At 42.2% G+C, this 23,349-nt stretch overlaps 1 long non-coding RNA gene across 1 annotated transcript; it reads right to left on the bottom strand.

The window, feature by feature from the left end:
- Nucleotides 1-5,426: 5,426 nt before the first annotated feature.
- On the bottom strand, nucleotides 5,427-9,058 carry LOC123079484 (uncharacterized). Its single transcript, XR_006438012.1, has 2 exons — nucleotides 7,081-9,058; nucleotides 5,427-6,390 (listed from the first exon to the last, which is right to left on the bottom strand). It is a non-coding gene; the product is annotated as an uncharacterized lncRNA (long non-coding RNA).
- Nucleotides 9,059-23,349: the final 14,291 nt, after the last annotated feature.

The raw sequence follows: 23,349 nt of genomic DNA, 5'->3' as shown, positions 1-23,349 counted from the left end.
ACCTACCTATATGTCGTGTTCTTTTGTCGTTCTAAGCAAATTTGTATGTGTCATCTCTAATTTTCAAAATAAACTTCCCTTTTGTATGCTCGTACTACTCATGAAACGGTAGGGGGTGGCTGATATATTTCCATGCTAGATGTGTTATTCTCAAGATGAGTGTTTATTCACTTGTCATTGCACGAGAGTACGGCAAAGGCATTAGGGATGCCCAGTCCCGAAATGAAAATGAATTTACTTTATGTTGTCAAATAAAAAATTCCTTGGAAAGTGTTGGTATGGAAGGCACCCGTGGATACGGTTAGCCACGGAAAGTGAAAGTATGGTGGAAAAAGGAATAAACTTTATTTTCTGTCTGGGAATCGCCTATGATATATCTAGCATGGAAAGTATTTGGAACTACTCCACTGGTACAGCGAGGTGCTATACAAACGGTTTTTAACCCCTTTCCGCGACGGCATTTGGAACCGTCGCCAAGTGAGTGTGGGCGATAGGGGGGTCCTTCCCACACGACCCAGAAATCGTCGGGGATAGGCCCTCGTGGGACACAGGATGGGGCAAAATGAGCTTGTGTGCGATCGGGCGAGGCATCGAAACCCAATCATTTCCGTTCGTATGTACATCCCACACGGTGAATCCCATAAAAACATTTTCGTTCGTACGTATATCACACACAGTCAATCTCCAAGGAATACGTTTCCGTTCTTATGTACATCCCACACAGTCAATTCAGGGAAAACGTTTCCGTTCGTATGTACATCCCACACAGTTTTATGTATAGGCTCGTGTGTGAAAGGTGTAACTATCACACACGCTCTGCCTTGGTTAACTGTTTGCTTTTATCAACTACATCACACACGATTTGATGAAGAAAACTGTGTGGCATTGGGCTATCCATCACAAGCGCTTTTACTGCCAGAACCGTTTGCAAAGTTCCATGACCGTCTGTTCTCTCTTTACATCGCACACGCTATTTTCTTTCCAAGTGTGTGCACATTATTTTATTAGCTCTTGTATATTTTTATTTTTGCCTGTAATTTATTATTCGAATTGGAAATTTTAAAATATGAAACGTGCAATTCAAATTCTCAGCACAATGGTTCAACAACGAATCCATAAATAAAATTGCCAGTACAATATGTTCAGTAATTACAGGATTAGACAGCAATTAACTTTGATGAACCACAATATTTAAAGGCGGTAAAGGTGAAGAGACAAGTGTAAATCATTTTGACTGCCGATGATGTTGAAGAAGCGGAATGCCCATAATGTGCCTTCCTACATGCCATAGGCACGAACCACTTTTGTCCAACCCCTTGTGACGATCGCCCGCCCATCCTTCACCGCCTTCAGGAAGAGTTCTAAAGCATTATCATGGCAGCATGAATTATATACTTTAACCTTAGTTGCCTCCACTCAGTAAATAGCTTCGGAAACCACTGAAAAGAGAAAAATACCAGATACTGAGGTCTAATAGAGTAACTTGATGTGGGCAGGGGAAAAGGCAACATATTACTTACCATCCTAAAGTTCACTGTTGTCTTGGACAAAGTGTAAATAAAGAGCTTAATTCCAATCACCCGTTTCTTTCGCCTAACAATCTTTCTTAGTTTCCTCACTTGACGCTTGTTCATGAATATCTCATTGCCCCATACGCAAAAGGGATCGAAGCGTGGATCGGTACCACTCATATATATACCTACAAGCAACCAGTAAATATTAGAAGCTAAACTGAGATTGCACAAATGATGTAAAATACAACTACCTATGTTCCTAAGTACAAGTATTTTTTTTGAGATTTCAATATGAACTACATACGGGTGTATATAGAATTATAGATATAGTTTAGAATCTAGATTCACTCATTAAGCTCCTTATGTAGTCTATATTGGAATCTCTAAAAATACTTATATTTAGGAATAGATGGTGTATAAGACATGCGATGCAGCTAACCTCGACGGCAAACAACAGCATCGCCCATTGTAGCCCTGTGTAAGTACATGGAAAGCCAATGTTAACTACAACAGGGTTAACATCCACCAAAAATAGCAAATGGTAATAAAACGGCAGCATCTGTAGTGATATCTTCATTGTGAAAGAGTAGCACGGTAGCAAAGGGACGGATTAAAAATGGATACAGCTATTAATTGCAACAGGCTTAACAACATCCTAATTCATGTTTTGTAAGTTTGTAACTACTGAAATACAACTCTTTAAAAATGGATACAACTGTTATTTGCAACAGGCTTAATGGCCATTGAAACCGGTACTGATTAAAATGCAATTGGCAGAGTTAAACAGCACAAGGCAGGTGCTGCCAGAGCAGATAATGGCCCAGTTGTCCGTAAAAATATAGGGAAAATAGCTAAAACATGTTAGGCATGTTTACTACAACATGCTTAATACATCGACCATATAAAACATAGCCATTAATCTCAACTGGTATTGGTAAGATTGAATTGGTGAGTACATACTTGATAAGTCCTGAGAGGTAGTTGCTTGGGCACTTCATCTTGGCCAGAACCCGTCCAAAGTCAGCGGCGGCGGAGGCGAGCTGTTCCTTCGGGTCGAAGCGTGGATCAGTGCCACTGACATGTGTACATACAGGCAACCAGTAAATGGTAGAAGTTAAACTGCAATTGCACAAATGATGTGAAATACTGTAAGACATGGGATGCAGCTAACCTCGGCGGCAAACAACAACATCGACCGTTATGACCCCGCGTAAGTACATGGACATGCATGTTAAGTACAACCGGGTTAGCATCCACCAAAAATAGCAAATGGGCAGCATCTCTAGTATATCTTCATTGCGGAGAGTAGCATGGTAGCAAATGGACAAATTTAAAAAGGATACAATTGTTAATTGCAACAGGCTTAACATCATCCTAAGTCATGTTTTGTAAGTTTATAGCCATTGTAATACAACTGTTTAAAAATGGATTCAACTGATAATTGCAACAGGCTTAAGAGCCATTGAAATCGGTACTGATAAAAATGCAATTGGCATAGTTAAACATCACAAGGCAGGTGCTGCCAGAGCAGAGAATGGCCCAGATGTCTATAAAAGGTAGGGAAAGTAGCTAAAACGTGTTAGGCATGTTTACTAGAACATGCTTAATACATCGACCGTACAGAACATAGCCATTAATTGCAACTGGTATTGAGTCGGGTTCTTCTCCTACCAGTATCGAATAGAACATGCTGAACAAGATCTTCTTCATGGGAACCTGCTCGATTTAGATCGGAAAAATCGTACAGATTTTATGAAACCATGTGCGATGGCTCGAATCCATAGTCAATCCTACTTTCGATAGGACCAGCTGATAATTGAATCCATTTTTTCCATTATTTGCCCCGCGAGTATAGCATGATGAGCCCAAGTTACGGCAGCTGGTAAGATTGAACTGGTGAGTACATACTTGATAAGTCCTGAGAGGTAGTTGCTGGGGCACTTCATCTTGGCCAGAACCCGCCCAAAGTCAGCGACGGCGGAGGCGAGCTGTTCCTCTGGGTCGAAGCGTGGATCAGTGCCACTGACATGTGTACCTACAAGCAACCAGTAAATGGTAGAAGTTAAACTGCAATTGCACAAATGATGTGAAATACTGTAAGACATGGGATGTAGCTAACCTCGACGGAAAACAACATCATCGGCCATTATGACCCTACATAAGTACATGGACAGGCATGTTAAGTATAACAGGGTTAGCATCCACTAAAAATAGCAAATGGGCAACATCTCTAGTGATATCATGAGTCATGTATTGTAAGTTTGTTGCTGGTATTGGTGAAATTGAGCTGGACACGGTAATATTTGAGCATCACACAGTGTGCAGTACTGAAATAAACAAGGCACGAACATGCTTAATACATCAACCGTATAAATCATAGCCCTTGCAAGTGGTATTGGTAAGATTTAGCTGGTCAGATCTTACCTGTTAAGTCCTGGGGGGTAGTCGTTGGGGCACTTCATCTGGGCCAGAGCCTACACCATGCCAGCGGCGGCAGAGGCAAGGTGTTCCTCCGGGTCAACACGCACAACGGCCATCGCGCCATGGACCGCCATCAGCTCCTGGCGATGGGGATTTGGAGGCATGAGGATGTTTCGCAGGCGCCATTTAAGCAATCAGGCCCGGGCCGTGATAGAGATCGATGGGTTACCTGACTGGATCCGAGCAGAACGTAGATGTGGTTGAAGCTGTGGTTGCGGCGGCGGTTTGAGATGCCGGTAGGGGGAGGCGCAGGGGAGGGGGGATACTGAGGGTGGGGATGTGATTGGAGAAATAAATTCTGAAATCGTGCGCCTAGTGAAAATTTCGCTGCGAAACTTGAAACTTGGGCGGGGAAAACACACAACGCACACGAAGCGCGTAAAATACTCATGTGCGAGAAAACAGAAAGTTGGCAGATCCCGTCTCTAAAAAATGTACACATGTAGTTTATTCTTTTCGGTCAATGGTACGCCTGATTTATTAGAAAACATCGCACAGGTAACTGACTTATGGATCATTAACGCAAAAAAACGCAGACGAGTACGGCATAGAAACCGTGTGTTTTGTGATCTTCTAATGATTAACGAAAAAAATGCACACGGGCACACATGCTAATCCCTCAAAGGATGCTCTACATCTATCTATCTATTTATTATATTAAAAAGTATTTGATGGGATCACCAGAAAAAAGATAAATATACTAGAAATTCTCATAAAAATTAGAAACATCCGTCCATCTATTTAGTAAATCAATAAACCTCAACCATTAGATTACATTGAAGTTGGAATATAATTACCCACTTATGCCATGAAATTATTTTCAACAGCCCAACTTTTCCATCTCAATCAGCTAATGGAGATAGAAAAGAAAACAACCAATCAAGGTTGCGAGCTCTCCATCCTCTAACGACATTGCCACCATGTGTTTTGGATGCCCTAGCTTGGTCCTTCTCCTCAACCTATCTAAGAAGATCAATCAAGGTTAACGCGGTCGCCGCATTCCAGAGCCCATGGCCGATGGACGTCCCATCGGCGTCTCAGGTTTTAATCTTCATTCCCCATGTATGCACATGCACCACGAAACCCTACAAGATCGATTCAAGACTTTGCCTACAGGCAAGGAGCGGCCAAGAGCTACGTACGTGAGTAACGTGACTCGAGTTTTAATTTTCTTACGCCATGTACATACATACGTGTACCATGAAACCCTATAAGATCGATCCAATACTTGGCTAGAGCTAGATTAGTGGCTCAAGTTTTAATTTTCCTGCCTATGTACGCACATGCACCACACAGCTCGATCTGGATAGCACTCTGAGGACGCGCGGAACGGTGGGAACGCATGACTTGCAGCCCAGGTATGCGCCACCCTTTTTCATCAATCAATGACCAATTGGTGATTAAAACCATCGTTGTTAACTGGAGTTATTATGTGCCGTCCAATGTACTCCCTCCGTTCCCAAATATAAATCTTTCTAGAGATTCCAACAAATGGCTACATACGAAGCAAAATGAATGAATCTATACTCTAAAATATGTCTACATACATCCGTATGTTGTACTCCATTTGAAATGTCTAAAAAGACTTATATTTAGGAACGGAGGGAGTAGAAGGTAATGTCCCCCATTGGATGGTAAGAATTCAAAGACATTGTAGAAGAATCGTTCGTGGGTAGGTGTAAACTAGGAGTAAATTATGGGCTTAGCTTTATTTAGATGGCTTCACGCCTGATTAGCGCACCGTGAAGACTGATATATGGATATCAGTGCAGGAATGCACTTGAATCGACAACACCCATGACGGCATGCACTATTGTACTGTCTTAACCAGAAAAAAGGCATGCCGGTAGATGCTTGAATTCCTTTTCAAATTCCCCAGGGTCTTGGAGTACCTTTATCTTATCTTTTAATTAGCTTTCCTCTCCGACTTCAGAGCCCCCTTTCAACATCGTCTTCCTCCAATGAGCGACACTTGAACATCGCCTTCCTCCCACTGTTGCTAGCACCCCAATCTCCTCTATTGACTCTCCTCGATTGTCATCCCAATCTCCTCTATTGACTCTCCTTGATTGTCATCCTAAATCTCCTTTGTTGACTCTCCTCGATTGTCATCAGCTCCATCGATCAATGGATCAAGAATATCTCTCTAGATGGCATCCAAAAAACCTCTCTTTCCATCGTGCAAACGTGGTAAACTCAGCCATCCCTATAATATCTCCCCCATGTAATGCTTCCACGGCCTCAGATATTAGGGTACAACTCCTACATCATCTTCCTACGGCGAGCAACACTTCGAGGTCAACTTCCTCCAACCAGTGGAACTTCAAAATTGTCTTCCTCCCGCATGCACAAGCCACCTCCGTCGAGCAATCAGACCACATCAAGTCAGTACCAACTGCACGAAATTATAGATCAGACCTCTTAATGGATCAATAATAGTTGAATTATGCTCTATGCAGTACTCATCTAAAAAAAATTGACATGTTACCTCAGAAGGCTGATTATGTAGAATTCTATAGGTGTGAGTTCCTGTCTTAATGGTGTCACGTTCATACTTTTTACTCATCTAGAGAAGACTGATGCCATGCATGTTGCTTCCAGTGTATTCATGTTAAGATAATATACTATAAAGGTCTAGAATTATACTACAACTATAACACAAACAAATGGGATTGCCTGCTGCGATATAGAGAAACATATATGATGCATCAGATGGCTTTCATATTATAGATCAGACCTCTTAATGGATCAATAATACTTCAATTATACTGTAGGCAGTGCTAATCTAAAAAGATTTGACATGTTAGCTCACAAGGTTCATTATGTAGAAACAGAAGAAACTATGAAGTGTATTCTACATTAAGTAATGCCATTCTATAGGTGTGGGTTCTATCTTAATGGTTGCACGTTCATACTTTTACTCATCTAGATAAAACTGATGCCATGGATGTTGGTTCTAGTGTATTTACGTTAAGATGATATACTCGAGAAGACTAGAGCCATACTATAGCTATAACAGAAACACATAGAATTGTTTGCTGCAATATAGAGAAACATATATAGATGGTTTTCATATTTGACCAACCTCAAATTCAATAGTGAGTTCCTGTCATATGCCACTAGCTCCAGCTGAAACAAAAATTCGGAACAACTGTCAATAAAATTGTATTTATTCAACTACTATGATTTCATATATCTTTTCCAGTTTAAATTTTTTTCAATTTTCTTTGTTGTCACATAATCACTGGAGGCAGTTGCAACAATAATATTTTGTACTCCCTCCATTGACTTGATACATCCGTATTTAGACAAATCTAAGACAAGAATTTTGGGACGGAGGGAGTATTTATCAAGCTTGCATTTCATTATATTACTTTGCTAATCAACATTATGTTCTTATATTTTTAGGGCCTCAAAGAATATGGCGGCTACACCATTGAATGCATTGACTACACGAAACGAGACATGGACAATCAAAGTCAAAGTTTTAAGACTTTGGGATGCAATTAACTTATCGACTAATGTGATCCATGCATTAGATAAAAAAGTGCAAGTATTACATATATAATGTCTCTTTAGTTTTCCTTTTCCAAAGTTTGCTAATGTATTCTCTCTATGTAGGGCAATGCAATCCATGCTTCTATTGGGAGCAAACTGGTAAATAAATTTAAAGCAAAAATTAAAAAGGACTCCATCTACATAATTAAGACCTTCAAAGTCTGGGAGTACGAAAAATGCCGACCATTGGAGAACAATCTCAAAAATCAGTTTTCTTTCTGATACAACAGCGACTACCAAAATGCTATAGTAAGACGTCGGTGGGCTGGATACACAGACCTATTTGTGATAGTCATGTGCAACACAACTTGGTCGGATATCCAATCTATGCTTGGAAGTAGGCCAAACAACATCAGGAAGACCTGGTATAGTGATATTGTTGATTGAGTGTTCCTCATAAGCTCAAGGAGTTAACGAGGGACATGATATGGCAGAATGGATATGATCTACTACTCCTAGAAGTATTGAAATTTGGAAACATGCATCAACATTTGATGGAAATAGCTGAATAATACCAAGTGTCGATACTTTGTGTTATCTGATACTCCCTCCGTCCCAAAATTCTTGTCTTAGATTTGTCTAGATACGGATGTATCCAAGTATTTTAAGCTTATTCTGTAGTACAAGCCAATAGTGACAGGACAGAGTCTGCACATCGTTTTAGTTCATGTGTAGGATGCAATCGCAACTATTTTCCTATTAATTTTATCTTTGGGAAATAGTAAGACATGGCTAATCACGAAACAACTAATTACTTACTAAATTAGTTGAATATATGAACGGGGGCAGGGGCCATAAGCAGATATACACCTTCCACTAACAAGCAGTACCTTAATCGCATTATATTGTTTACCCATAACATGCAGAAAAAGGATAAGAAACAAGAAAAATATTAGAGAGGCAGGAAAAGAGAGAAGGGGGACCGGTGGAAGAATGAGCTGCCGAAATCAGGCTGGCACTGTCAAGGATGAAGACGACCTGCTGAGCTGCCTCGCTCGGGGAGCCACGATGCATCCTCACAATAAAGGTGGATCCAAGCTGGCTGTGGGAGACAAGATCCACACCCACATCGCCTGCATGGACGGTGATGGCAACAGCACCATCGAGATCGACGAGCTCGCCTCCTCCCTTGAGCAGCTTTTCCTTGGGCCCTGCTATCCCTCCGACTCCGTTGACCGGTCTGAGAGATCGATGAGGCGTATAGGAGCCAAACCATGCGCCGTAGACGGCCAACCCGTGGCCGCACCAGTGAGCCGAGCTGCAGGTGCGCGTGCAAGATGACGGCAGGGAATCAAGAGAGAAAACTGAGGAGTCGATGGTAACTAAATCCGCAGCACCAATTACCAGCGCTAACAGCCAGAGCTCATCCGGTGGAAGCAGGACCGAGAGGATAGAAGGAAATGAAAAGGGGATCGAGAAAGGCCAAGGTGTGAGTGCGAGAGAAGAAGGCGTTTTTTTATTGAGGGGAATGAGAGAAGAAGACGTGTGAAGGTTGTGTACGTCTGCGTGAGTCCTGTTGGGCTAAAGCCCAACTAATCATCCACCAGAATAAAATTCCTTTCTTTAGAAACAAAAAAAAAGACTAATTCGATTACGTACAATAATATGTGTTGTTGACCCAAAATTATACTCAAATTTTGAACTAAAATCAGGTCATGTATGTCCGGACCGAGGGAGTATAATTTTCTGCTAGTATTCTAAACAAATGCATGCAAAATCTCTACTTCTAATGGAGGAGTTGGTAGTCTCCGCCGGTCAATTTTCATCCCATCTACCATGGTTAATTTTCGTCTGTTTTTTTGCTGGTTTTTTTTCGTCCCATTCCCCGTGCCGCAAACCCGATACCCCCACGCTCCATCCTCTCACGGTCTCACCCTCGATCTTTCTCATCCCTCTCGTCCCCTTAGGGTTCCACACCGTCGCCTCCATTGCCCAGTGTGCCGCCGCCGCCGGCCGTTCTCCTCCCTCCACCTCCGGCTCTCCTCCATCACGGTTCTTCCCTGCCCCCCTCCCCAATTTCTTCCCTAACCCGGCTATGGTTCTCACCTGTCATAGCTTCTCTTTCAGTAGTACCTCATCGCGCTGATCTGCGAGCACGCCAAGAACCGGGAGAGGGTGGCTGCGGAGGCCACCGAGGCGGGCGAGGAGTCGTCGCCTCCGGCTGCCACGCTGCTCCCGCTCCCCCCTATTCCACGTCTTCCTGCGTTCAGTCTCCGTGGTGCCACCGGGAACGAGAGGCGGTCGCGATCGGCTGTGCGAGGGCAAATCGAAAGAGGCCGGAAACGGGATCGGTGGCGGCCTACTCATCTCCCGCTCTGCCGGGAACAAGAGCAATGACGGCCAGGCCTGGAAGAGCCTCTCCTCTCCACCCCACCAGATCGATGCCGCCAATCTCGTCCAACCCCATCTTTTCCATTGCCCTCCACCGCTGACCTATCAGCAGCGGCGGTGCCTCCCTATTCCACCCTTGCAACGAGAAGGGTCGCACGACGTCCCCTGATGGCGTCGCGGACAGCCCCTTTGGCTCGTATGTGCCTGATGTTTCGTATAGCGGCGGCGCCGCCACCCATGCGTTCAGGTTCTGGCACCTGGATAAAAACGGTAAGCATCTCATGATCCATCCCGAGTTCACGAAATTTCACTGGTTTCTATGATTTAGTATTGCACATGCAGCAGTTTCAGAACCCGAGGAAAACTAGCCTGGCTGCTTCTACTTACCCGACTTCTCCAGGTTAGTTGGATGGCTTGGATCGCTAATAAATTGAGTGAGTCCGTCTATGCATTTTTAGTTACTGAACTTGTGATAACAGTAGCAGCCTTATCTTAATTCATAGTTTAGTTAATCCTAGCTGATTACTCACCACACATTATATTTTTTTAGTGTTCGGATATATTTCTTGCCAATGACCAAAATATATGGATTGGTAAGTATGCTCTATTTGAAAAATAATTGCACTGTGAATAGTTGAAATAACTAACGGGATTATCTTGTGTTCCGAATATATTGTCTGAAACATGTGATTTTCGGCCGCCCAAAGTATCGACTTCTGATGATTTATTAGAGCCCTTAATTAAGTTGTTCTTGCTCAACCCATAGGTAGATGTTCTAATTAAGTTGCTTATGATTTGATACATTATGTCTCTTCTGAGGTTGTAGGAACCAGTTACATGTTCTCTGAACTTCTTGCTGACATTCCATATGGCTCCATGTCCAACATATGGTTGCTAGGCAAGTATTCAAATGTAATTAACATTCCGTTGCATGTGTTGCTCGCATTATTCTCTTGGCTAAACATCTACAATTTTCAGGTTGCTTCATCTACGAGATGACTGCGCTGAATCATGGATTCAAAGCATTTCTAGGTAGCTATGTTGACATGCTCTTTAAGTTACAGTTCCTTCTTTCCCGCAAAAATAAAAGAAAAAATTACAGCTCCTTGTTGTAAGTTGTAATATATGATGTTTCACCAAAAGTTTTATGTCAGATGATGTTTTTTCATAACAGGATACGCAATATGCAGACACTGATAAACGAGATAAACAAGTCTGTTGTTGCTCCTCTATCGACTATATTTTCGGGTGCATTCTAAGCACTTGTAATGCATTAACTTGTACAGAGTTCTTGTGAGCTATTCATGTTGTAAGTTGTAATTTTATTTAAGTCATTCAGTAGGGGACTCATATAAAGCATGTTGCGCAGAAGTCCATATCACAGATCAAGTGTGAATCATTTTCGTAGAGCATATTTATTTTATTTTTATATAAATGAATATACTCTTGTTTCTGCACTCATTTACGCACCACATTGCCTCATATTGATTGGGATTTTCATGCAGTTTGATGTAGTATACTACATATTTTTCTTTTAAAAATGTGATCATTGTTTGATGTAGTATACTACATAACCAGGTAAGATTATCCATCTTTTCTTTGCTAATATTAAGTACTCTTTTGATGTAGTACTCTTTTGTGCTCTCTGTCAAGGCGTCATCATGGCAAGAAGTCCAGGTAAGATTATCCATATTTTCTTTGCTAATATTAAGTTTCTTAGCTAATGTCCTCCTAGTCTAGAGCATGTTCATCTGACTAATCAAGCTAACGCAAACCACTTGGATATGAAGTACACTTACCACAACTTGCTATGTGCTGACTTAAGTTTTCCTTTTAGTAAAAGAAACATGCCAGTTTTTTGTGGTTTATGGCTTCATGCTCAGTGTAAACCCATAAGGATCTCTACTCCTAATGTCTCACTTGGTAGGATAGCCTCCACGGTTTTTTTCGTCTCCCACTTTCATCTGGTTTATTTGTCTGGTTTTTTCGTCTCCACTTCCCCCTATGCACGCACAAAAAAACTCCACCCCCACACGAAACTCCGCTCCTCTCGGTCCCAGTCTCTCGGGTCGTCGACCGTCTCCCTTCTCCACCCGTCGCCGCCGTCACATCGGAGGTGCCGGCCTGACCTTGATCCCTTGTAAGACAGGTTTGGACCATCACTCGATGCCTTGCTCTACCCCGATCTGCTAGAAAGGCAGGTGGCAGCGGGGATTGGAGAGAGGAGACGAGAGGAAGGAGGCTGATCGGAGATAGACGGGGTGGTCCTGGTCCGGAGTAATACGAGAACGACAGCTGGAAAAGGCTGGACAGCGTTGGATGGAAGGGAGAGCGGGAGAGACAGGGTGGGCATGAGGTCATGAGGTCAATTTGGTTGCCAGTGAGGTTGAGGGAGACAAGCCACCATATAGCTTTTCGTACCCGCTAGCATGCGTGCTTGCTTGCAGATGTGCGCTTGTTACTATTGTTGTGTGTGTGGTGTGCCCCTGCCACTGTGCGATTGCTGTCATTACTGAGTGTGTGTGTGTGTGTGTGTTCTATGCGCTTGCTGTCGCGCTGTCTGGTCAAATCACATGCACTTTTTGTTTTGCTGAACAATTCATGACCACTCTTGAACAAAAGCCACTTGAACTTAGTTTGAGCTCTCATGTTGTTAAATGAAGCATGATTTTAGCAAGCTGAACAATGCTTCTGATTTCCTAACTTAACAGGAAACTTTTAGTTCTATTTGTATTGTTCCAATCAGTTTTTTACACTATTATGTAATCGCCATGCGTATATATCAAGGGATTACAACATCTTGATTATTATTTTTATGATTATTTCCTTTCTCAGATTGCTGATCCACGATCTTCCTGCAGATTTCAATGTTGACTTCAATCCTGTTAGGAGTTGATCAAGATATCTGCTATGTTCTGATGCAATCACTTATTAATTTGACAGAGAGAACGGCGTGGCAGCAAAAGTAACGAGATGTGGTGTTCCAACTATAAATGCCTAAATTGTCTTTAATATATGTCCATATAAAGAAAATTGTAGTGTTCCAACTATTGAATCTTTGATCAAGTGGTTGTTTAATTCATATATGTATCATAACTGTTAAATTAATTATTATTTTAGCTATATTATAGTTTGAGCCGAGGGCTTCTTACAATTCTTACTGCTACTAATTTACACTTTCTAGATTCATTTTCTCACATGAGTTTGTTTAGAGCAGGGTATTATTCTATGTGCTTGCTGTCGCGCTGTCTGGTAAAATCGCATGCACTTCTTTTTGTTTTGCTGAACAATTCATGACCACTCTTGAACAAAAGCCACCTGAACTTAGTTTGAGCTCTCATGTTGTTAAATGAAGCATGATTTTAGCAAGCTGAACAATGCTTCTGATTTCCTAACTTAACAGGAAACTTTCAGTTCTGTTTGTATTGTTCCAATCAGTTTTTTACACTATTATGTAATCGCCATGCGTATATATCAAGGGATTACAACATCTTGATTATTATTTTAATGATTATTTCGTTTCTCGGATTGCTAATCCACGATCTTCCTGCAGATTTCAATGTTGGCTTCAATCCTGTTAGGAGTTGATCAAGATATCTGCTATGTTCTGATGCAATCACTTATTAATTTGACAGAGAGAACAGCGTGGCAGCAGAAGTAACGAGATGTGGTGTTCCAACTATAAATGCCTAAATGTCTTTAATATATGTCCATATAAAGAATATTGTAGTGTTCCAACTATTGAATCTTTGATCAAGTGGTTGTTTAATTCATATGTGTATCACAATTGTTAAATTAATTATTATTTTAGCTATATTATAGTTTGAGCTGAGGGCTTCTTACAATTCTTACTGCTACTAATTTACACTTCCTAGATTCATTTTCTCACATGAGTTTGTTTAGAGAAGGGTATTTGATAAATGAGTTTAGATCACTCTTATACTAGACGGATTGACACGTACCAAAGATTGATCCCAAGCAGAACTACAACCTGTTCATGGATTACCTGCAGGCCCACATTCTAACCAACAACATTGGGCAACCTCGACATCACCAGCGACTACACAGAGGCTGTGAAGAAGTTTGGATACGAGATTGATGAGGTAGCTGGACGGGTGAGCGAGCTTTGTTGTAAGTGATTCGTACACTTGGGACTAACACTATTTAATTGATGCTTTGTTTGATTGTGAAATTGTCTAATTGAAGTACTAAGTTTTGTTTGGATTTTGTAGAAGCGGTTTACAAATTTGGTTGGGTGGCTTAGATTTTTTTATCCACTATTTAACTAAACAAAAAAAATCTTACAACATACACTATGTGAGAGAACCACTATAGTATTAGACCTGAAGCCATAAATTTATCTTGATTAATATTGTACCCCTGTTGAAAGTATATTTTGCATGTCTTAGAACTCAACAAATTAGTATGAATATTTATAGAAACAATTTTATACCTAAATACACGGGTTGGTTGCAGATTATTGGTAAAGAAGAACTGGAAATCAGTTGTTTACTATATCACTGTGAGCAGATCATTAGGGTCTACAAGTTTGGACTTACATACATTGTCCTTTATCAAGAAAATCCATAATAACCATGATGTTTAACACTTTTCATAGCTTTAGCCTGTGGGAGATTGTCAGCCATGACAATCTTACAATCTTTTTTACCTAGAAAATCCATAATAACTATGATGTTTAACACTTTTGAGAGCTTTAGCCTATGGGAGATTGTCAGCCATGGCAATCTTACAATCTTTTTTATCTAGAAAATCCATAATAATTATGCTCTTTAACACTTTTGAGAACTTTAGCTCGTGGGAGATTGTCAGCCATGACAATGTATATCCAATCAAAAATTTCAGCCACGTCGAGAGTTTTCCAGATGGTACGTAGGTCTACTGTAGACAAAATATTGATTAATAGCTTCTGACACCGTTTTTAGTGATTTGTAATACCCTCCAAAGTTCAAATATACAAGTGTTACTCGGCAAACTAATTATGTTGTGTAGATATTACTGTAATAGAGATCCATTTCTATACTTCACTCATATGCATGGTTGAGTAGTAGTACTTGTGATACGTGATGCGTAAAGTGAAACATGGTTGACATGGCTTTGCGACGGCGCTGGCGGAGAAGACGTCAAGGGCGGTAGAGGACATGTTTTAGAAGATGTTGAGGGCAGGGGTGGAGGAAATAGCCAAATGGGGTTCCACGGCGCCAGCGAGAAGGAGACCGATGGGTTCCGTTGTAGCAATGAGATGTTGTGTGATTCATTCATTTGTTTGATCCCTCCTTATTCCACTTGAATCAGATCTATAAACCTAAGGTTTTTCTTCTTCAGTAGAACATGACCCAGGGCATAATTTCATGCTTCGAGTTTGGCTTATTTAATTTAGTAGGAGTATGATGCAATATTTGCTGCTCATAATGATACAAATTTATATTTTTAAATGCAATATTATATACCATGTATATGGATGGAACAAAATATAAACTCAAATTGAATGTCAAGCATTAATTTGTAGTGCTATATGATGCAGGTTTGCCATATGTGTAGAATAGGATTTTTTTTTCTCCTTAGAGAATCTCCTAGATGGAGTTGTCTTGCTGATATACTTGTGAAAGTTGGCATGATCTTACCATGAATCCACTCGCAATGTTATCATTCACTTAACTGGCCTTTTCATAAAAAAACAGTTGGTTAAAAGCCTACTGGGCAAAATATTTACAAGGATTACATGTATGCAATTTACATGGGGCTATCTAATGTTAGAGATCCAGAAAGGTTGAAGTTGTGCGCAATGGTCATTGGAATGGTTACCATGCTAAGAGCAAAACTATTGATAAACAATATCACGTTATTCATTATTGTTGAACTTAAATTATTACATTCAATGTGATTGAATACTTGATTATTGTGTTTCTAATTAAAGCACATTCTGTGACTATATTCCAGTAGGGTGTTGTTAGATCAAGCTACTGCAGTTGCACCCGAGATGAGAAGATGGTAAATGAAAGATGTTGATTATAAATACTTTACTACTTACATATTGTTCATGAAAACATCAAGTAATTATAAGTATCATTTACGATTGCCAACAATCATATCAGATACCGGATGACTGTTTTCCTAGCCTTCAAAGAAGAAATATCCTAGAAGCTGAGCCCAGCCGGAGGGGCCTTGATACTTTTGAGCCAAGAAAAGTAGATGAGGTCTGTCCAAAATCTCGTGAGCTATGAATAATAGATGCGGAAGGGCTCAAATATTTTGTGGTTCCATGGTTCCTAAATGGTATGGTTTTAAGTCCCTAATTTTGCATGTAATAGTTTTCTAGGCAACTGCATAATGCAATCAATTTTTTGGTTGTAGTAGTACATTGGAGCATTTGTTTGAAGGGTTCAAAATCCTCCATGTGTTGTCTTTAATTAATGGATAATAACAATGGACCAAATTCGTGAGACGGTCGATCTTAAGCATAAAAGGCATCCAAGTGCTATCAACGTTTCTATAACACTCACTTTATTTTTTGCATCAGATCTGATAAGTCTTTCTATGTACACATAGTCAAATTACATTTTCTTATTGAAAGGATTTTTAAAAAATGTCTATTACTAGCTATCTTTTATATAGCGGTAAAATTTGACATGCATTATGTTAACATATGGAACCAGTAAAAAGTTAAAAATAGCTACAACCAATTTTTTTTAATGCCCGTAGCAACGCAGAGGCATTCTACTAGTATATATTACACGATCACCCGGTACTAATCGCTTATATTTAGACTGCATATGTAACTACCATTTCATGTCAACCAGGCACACACCATGGACACCAATTCGTCGGTAATGAAAAACGTAAGACATAAGTCCAGATGTGCGGCCACATGGTTTGGATTAAGGCACTCCCGAAGAATTTGACGAGAATGAGTTTGTGCTTGATATTTCCTACACTGTCACAAACCTAGATTCATGTTTGTAAATAGTGGCTTTGCATCCATGCATCATGTCTAATTTTATCTGAAACTTGAAATGGGGACCGATAAACCCTAGCAGCAAATGAAATTCAACTAGGGTCAAAATTAAATCTTTTCAATGAACCCAACATGCCCTTCATAAATGTCCATCATTTTTGTTTTGGTCCAGAACCTCTGACAAAAATGGTTAACACTTCTCTAGGACATTCTGGATTTTTGAATTAAATCATAAGTATTTGAATTTGGACATTTAAATTCTATAAAAAAATTAAATGTCCAAATAATCTTGAAAGCATTTGAGGGCTATTGGAAATATTTTCAAAAGTGCCCACAATTATTTTCAGGATTTTACAAAATGTATTGGTATTTTTACTAATTCAAAACAGAACAGAATAAATAGAAAAACCAAAAAAACTAAAAAAGAGAGAGAGAAAAGGCCATAGGCCACCCACCTGGCTGGGACGGCCCACCTGGCCCATGCCAGTCATCACCTACCTTTGCCAGTAGGCAGAGGAGGGAGACAGCGCCCGCGCGCCCGCGGCGCCACGCACCTCCCTGCTCGCCTGCGTCGCCGAGGCCGCCACGATGCCTCGGGCCTTCTCTTCGGCGCCACCCCGACCCCCTGGACGTTTCACTCTCACCCTCTGCCCTCTCTCTCGCCCTCTTCTCTCCATGGCCGCAACCGCCAAGCGCTCGCCGCCGTGAAACCCGCAGCCACCGTGCTCCCCTGGCCTCTCCGACCTGTCCACGGGCTCCGCCTCCATCGCCTGCGCCTCTCCGTCAGCTCGCACGACGCCAGACGCCCTGCATCACCTTCTGCCCCGCCATCTTCGCCGCCTCTGCCCCGAGATCGGCGGCGGCCGCACGACCTCATCAGCCCCTCCCCGAGCTCTCCAAGACCACCGTCGACCCCGCCGTGAGCTCCTGCATCTAACCCCCCTAACCCCGCTACCCTTTTCTCACCGTAGCCGTCGCCCTCTTGCTGACTGTAGCACGCCACCGCCCGAGCTCGCCGTCGACGCAGCTCCGATGACCATTTGGTCACCCCGGCGACTCCAACGCGTTCGTGGAACCCCGGAGAGCATGCCTAGCGCAAGTAGCCCTCCGTTTTCACGCCACAACAGCTATTCCGTGGTCGCCCGAACTCCGGCCACCGCGGATGACCTCGCCGCCGTTGACTCCGGCCACCCCAGCCCCGGAAACCACAACCTTCCGACGCGCCGTCGCGCCAACTCTCCGTAGAGCCCATCGGCGTATCGAACAGTGCCCCGTAGAGGAAACCCGAGGCACAAGAGCGCCGCTGACCCCGCCGGCGGCTAAACACCGGCGAGTTTGACCAAGTTGACCAGGGGTTTGACTGCCCCCTGACCCACTGACATGTGGGCCAGGCCCGAATTAGTTTAGACTTAGGGTTAAATTAGTGCTAATTAATAACTTAGTTAGAGGAGAGGCTGACATGCGGAACCCACACGTCAGGTTTGACCTGGCACGGTCTGTTGACCGCTGATGTCATGCTTGCACAACGCTGACGCAGTTAAACATTTTCTGGGTTTAAAATAATTCACAAAATTCCAGAAAATAGTGTAAACTTCTAAAAATCATACAAAATAATCTATAGCTCAGAATGAAATAAATTATATATGAAAAATGATCAGAAAAATCCAATCTATCCATCCATACCATTTTCATGCATGTTAGAACAACTTATAGCTGCTGTTTAGGACCAATCTTATAAATGGCATTTGAGTATCCACATGTGGAGTTTCAATTTGAATCTTGGCTTCAAACCAACTCCATTTAACCTGTTGCTAGTTGCATTAGCTCAAATCACAGCATATTTACATGTCATGATCATGCATCATATTATGCATTGCATTGATTGTGTTCCTTCTCTGTTGCCGGTGGTTGTTCCCTATCGATAGACGTGATCCGACGATGAGTTCGATGATACCGATGAAGAGCTATACTATCTTTAGAAGTGCCAGGCAAGCAAAACCCCCTTGTTCATTCCGATACAATCCCACTCTCTCGCTCCTTCTCTCTTTTATTACATTAGGACAACAACAATTCATCTGTTACATGCTGCAGTAGTTGAACCCCTTTTCATCTGCATGACTTGTCATTGCCACAGTAAATAGATGAAACCCACTAGCATGAGTAGGAGTTGTCTGAGCCCTGATGTGCCTACTCATTCATGCTTGTTTGTCATGCCTCCTACTGCTTAGAGTTGAGTCAGGTCTGATTCATCGGGGATGAATTGGAATGGTGATGAACATGTCCTACTGTGTGTGAGCTAAGTGTGTGAACACGATTTGGTAAAGGTAGCGGTGAGCGGCCATGTAGGAGTACATGGTGGGTTGTCTCATTGAACCCGTCCTCAGGAACTGAGTTATGTGTTTGTGATCCATGAACAGCTACTACCACGCGTTGGGCCCGAAACCAATGGACCCTCTAGACTTATTAACCGCCCCTGTCCTCTGCCGGGGAGTTGCAAGTAGTTTCTGGTGTTTGTAGTATGCTGGAGGCCGTGCGCAGCGCTGACCCGAGGGGTGGGCTGTGATGCGGTAGGCACATGGCATGGTGTACCGGGACGCCCGTTTGGTGCCTCCGGAACCCTGCACACATAGTTCGGGGCCATATGTGGAAATCTCGGCCGGACTCCCTGCGGATGGAACCTGAATAGGCGATAAACCTGCACTACGGACTTGTGTGGTTAGTCAGGTCGTGGCCGACACCCTCGCCAGGCTTTCGCTTGAAGGTTGCCGAGATACATAACGTGTACATGGCGGTAAGTGGCGAGAGCGTGTGTGAAGAAGTACACCCCTGCAGGGTTAACATCATCTATTCGAATAGCCGCGTCCGCGGTAAATGACCTCTGAGTTGCCTATACAGTTCATAGACAAGTGAAAGTGGATACTCTAAAATGCGCAAGATAAGCGTGAGTGCTATGCATGCCATTCTCGTAGGGAGACGGGAGCGGATCCATTGTGGTGTATTGATTTGGTGAATATGTGGACTCGTGTGCGCCACCTCAAAAGAGTTACTTGCAGTCGTAGTTCAGGATAGCCACCGAGTCAAAGCTGGCTTGCTACAGTTAAACTCCACCACCCCCTTTGTTGATACTGATGCATATGTAGCTAGTTCTGATGTAAGTCTTGTTGGGTACATTTGTACTCACGTTTTCTTACTTTATGTTTTTGTAGAGAGACTTCAGTCTCACTAGTAGCTCCGCGTGGACTTCGACGTTTAGCTTGTTACCTCAGCTATGATCTTGTACCCTTTGGAGGGTCTTGTAGATAGATAGGCTTACTAGCCTGCTCTCTTTTCAGGTGTCTGTACTCATACATGTTTATGCTTCCGCATGTGCTTGTTGCTTGAAAGACTTGAATGCTGGGTCATCAGACTCATGTTTGTAATATCTGGCTCTTCGGAGCCTAATGAATAAATACTTTGAGTCATAGAGTTATGTTGTGATGCCATGTTGTATTTGCACATATCGAGCATATTGTGTGTATGTTATTGAAATGCTTGGTATGTGTGGGATCCGACAACCTAGTTGTTTATCCTTGGTAGCCTCTCTTACCGGGAAATGTCTCCTAGTGCTTCCACTGAGCCATGGTATCTTGCTACTGCTCCGGAACACTTAGGCTGGCCAGCATGTGTCCTTCTTCGTTCCTGTGTCTGTCCCTGCGGGGAAATGTCACGCGGTGTCTACCGGAGTCCTGTTAGCTTGCTACAGCCCGGATTCACTCGCTGATGACCGACACGTTCGTTGCTGGGTCATGGATGCCTGTCCCTGTAAGTTAGTGCCAGTTTGGGTTCACGACTAGTCATGTCGGCCCGGGTTCTCTGTCATATGGATGCTAGCAACACTATCATATACGTGAGCCAAAAGGCGCAAACGGTCCCGGGCCAGGTAAGGTGGCACCCGTGGGAGTACTGTGCGTGAGGCCGCAAAGTGATATGATGTGTTACATGCTAGATCGGTGTGACTTAGGATCGGGGTCCTGACAGCTTTGGCATCAGAGTCTGACTGCCTGTAGGATTACCAAGCCAAACTGGTCGAAGTTGAGTCTAGAAATTCTTTAGTTATATAAGGGAATTGATTGTGGAAGGGAACGTAAGGCTCTTTTACTCCTTTACCTTATGCCTTTCTGATCTGAGTCAACCTCTTCTTTTCTACGGGGATTAAGACCTAGGCTTCTCATATTTCCATCAGGATCACGTGTTACTAATCCGTAGACTTATATGCTTGATGGTTTCAAGCCCCAGTTCAGTTCCTACTACTTCTGTGTGTTGACAGTTGATCTCAAAACCTTGATATTGTGATGTTAAGTGGTTATGCCACCATTTTGCAAGATTTCTCAAATCTTTTTGAGCATTTACAGCTGTTATGTTGTCCGAGTCATCCCAGGTTTCTAAATAGTCTGATGCACTTGCAAATCTTTTCTCCATGTTCCCGATGTTTCTTTGGGCCAGTTTAACCACACTAATTGGTGAGTTGAGGTACTCTGTTGCCTCGACATATATGTTGGAGCTATTATTATGACCCTAGGTGTCTTAGAGGATCACTCAGTAATCTAGCAATGCTTTATATTCTTAGTGTGATGATTCTGGCCATCATTCTCAAAAGCATCCTGTGATGCCATTTAGATAGTAGGCATTCTATTTCTGGGTTCCTGAACCTAAGATTCACTCTACTTACTTCCTGTTGATAGTGTTGCTCATACCTTTAGGATATTAGTAACCTTTGTGATAGACCTCGATGTCCGTACTATTTTTTTCTTCCAAATACCATGAACCAATTATGGCAGAAGTTCCTCGTTGAACCAAAAGATCACAACCAGAGTGCTCTTGATGAGTTCTCGATTCTATGTTGTGACTCTGCCAGTCCTACCTCTCTGCATGGATTATCTGGAAGAAACCTGTTGAACTTGGTTCGACATACTAATCTATGCTTCCACAACTCAAAAGTTATATGTTCCTTGATTTGACCCTCCTCAGCTGTATTCCGACCCTACTCTATCAATTGATAGTCAGGAATAGTTGTGCATTCGTGTTCATCGATGCCTATTATTCTTGTGGCCCGTCAAGCCGTTCTAGTTCAGAATGACTAGGAGAAACAAACTCCAGTACCTCATCCATTTCTAGGATTGGGTCAAAGTAGTTGTATCCCACAGATCAAAATGCCAATCCAGCTTTTGTTCTGTTCTACCTCGGAGTATCACCCTCTTTCATCATAAGAGTATCGTGAGAATTGCACACCCTCTTATGAATTCTTAAATCAGAGATACTTCTCTCCATCATTCTTCATTCCTCGGTATCTGTGTTGGTGGTTACAACCAGAATGCCGACAAGTGAACTATGATGTGTGAAAACAATACTTCTAGCAACCGTGTTGCTTGGTAGTTAATGGACAACAATCTCATTCTTAGCGTGTTGGTTATTGAATTGTCATTCTAAGATTGATCGTGCTACTAGTCCATATTTCTTGGTGCACCCTTCGATCAATGAGTTAGGATCGTGTCAATCCCTTGCTTATTTGATCATATCATCTTGCCTAGAAAAGCATGATTGTTCTCAAGCTTTGTAACATACCGGTGGTTCGTGATTTTTTGGATATCTTCTCGGAAGTATCACCAGGTTGTTCCCTGACCATTATGTTGAGCTCGTGATCAAGTTGGTTTCTTGTAAACCACCCCTTCTCTAAGAATCCATGTTGGATATCCCTAAGCTAGTTGGTTAAGCTAACAACAACTTGGAGGGTTGGAAGATAAAAGCTTTATCTGACTTAGTTCATTCCAAAGGGATATCTCTTTGTATATGTACGTTGAAGAGAGATGATATCTTCATCGATTGATCTCCGTGATCAATTGCTAGATCTATTGTCTTGTCCAAACTTTGATTTGAGTGTGGGCTATTGTCAAATCAAATCAGAACCAACAATATTCGTAATGTTATCTTACTCGCGGTTGTTCCTCGAGCATACACCATTATATCTTTTGGTCTGGCCAATGCTATGTCCTTGTTCACATAATTATGGAAACTTTAATTATTGTTGAGCCCATAGACAACATCCTGATCCTCTCCATGATTTTGTTGAACATTAAGCTAGTGTTGGGAACTTTGTAAGCAATGCCTTCCTGTTCCGTTCATGAAGCATATGTTGAAAGAAAGAAGTGACTCTCTCTAAGTTCACGTGCACTTGATGTAAGTTGCCGCCGTGGATCCGAGAAAGATTGTTTTTGCTTCCTCTGGAATCGTCCCAAGTTAGTCACGCCTATGTGCGAAGTACTCTATGGTTTGATAGGTTGGCCGCCTCCAATCCATATGCGTTTCCTAGCACGCCAAGCCACTGATTGATTTGTTCAAGGAGAAGGAGTTCCTTCCTAAGAGCAAGACTTATGCAAGGACTTCGATATCCTCGATGATAGTTCCCCACCTGAACCTAGTAGTGTTTTGTTGTAAGACTTCTATGTGGTCATGCTT

Source organism: Triticum aestivum, chromosome 3D, assembly GCF_018294505.1.
Source record: "Triticum aestivum cultivar Chinese Spring chromosome 3D, IWGSC CS RefSeq v2.1, whole genome shotgun sequence".
In the NCBI taxonomy this organism is placed as follows: Eukaryota; Viridiplantae; Streptophyta; class Magnoliopsida; order Poales; family Poaceae; genus Triticum; species Triticum aestivum.
The sequence above is the reverse complement of the archived record's forward strand: the minus strand, read 5'-3'. Positions and strand labels throughout refer to the sequence as shown.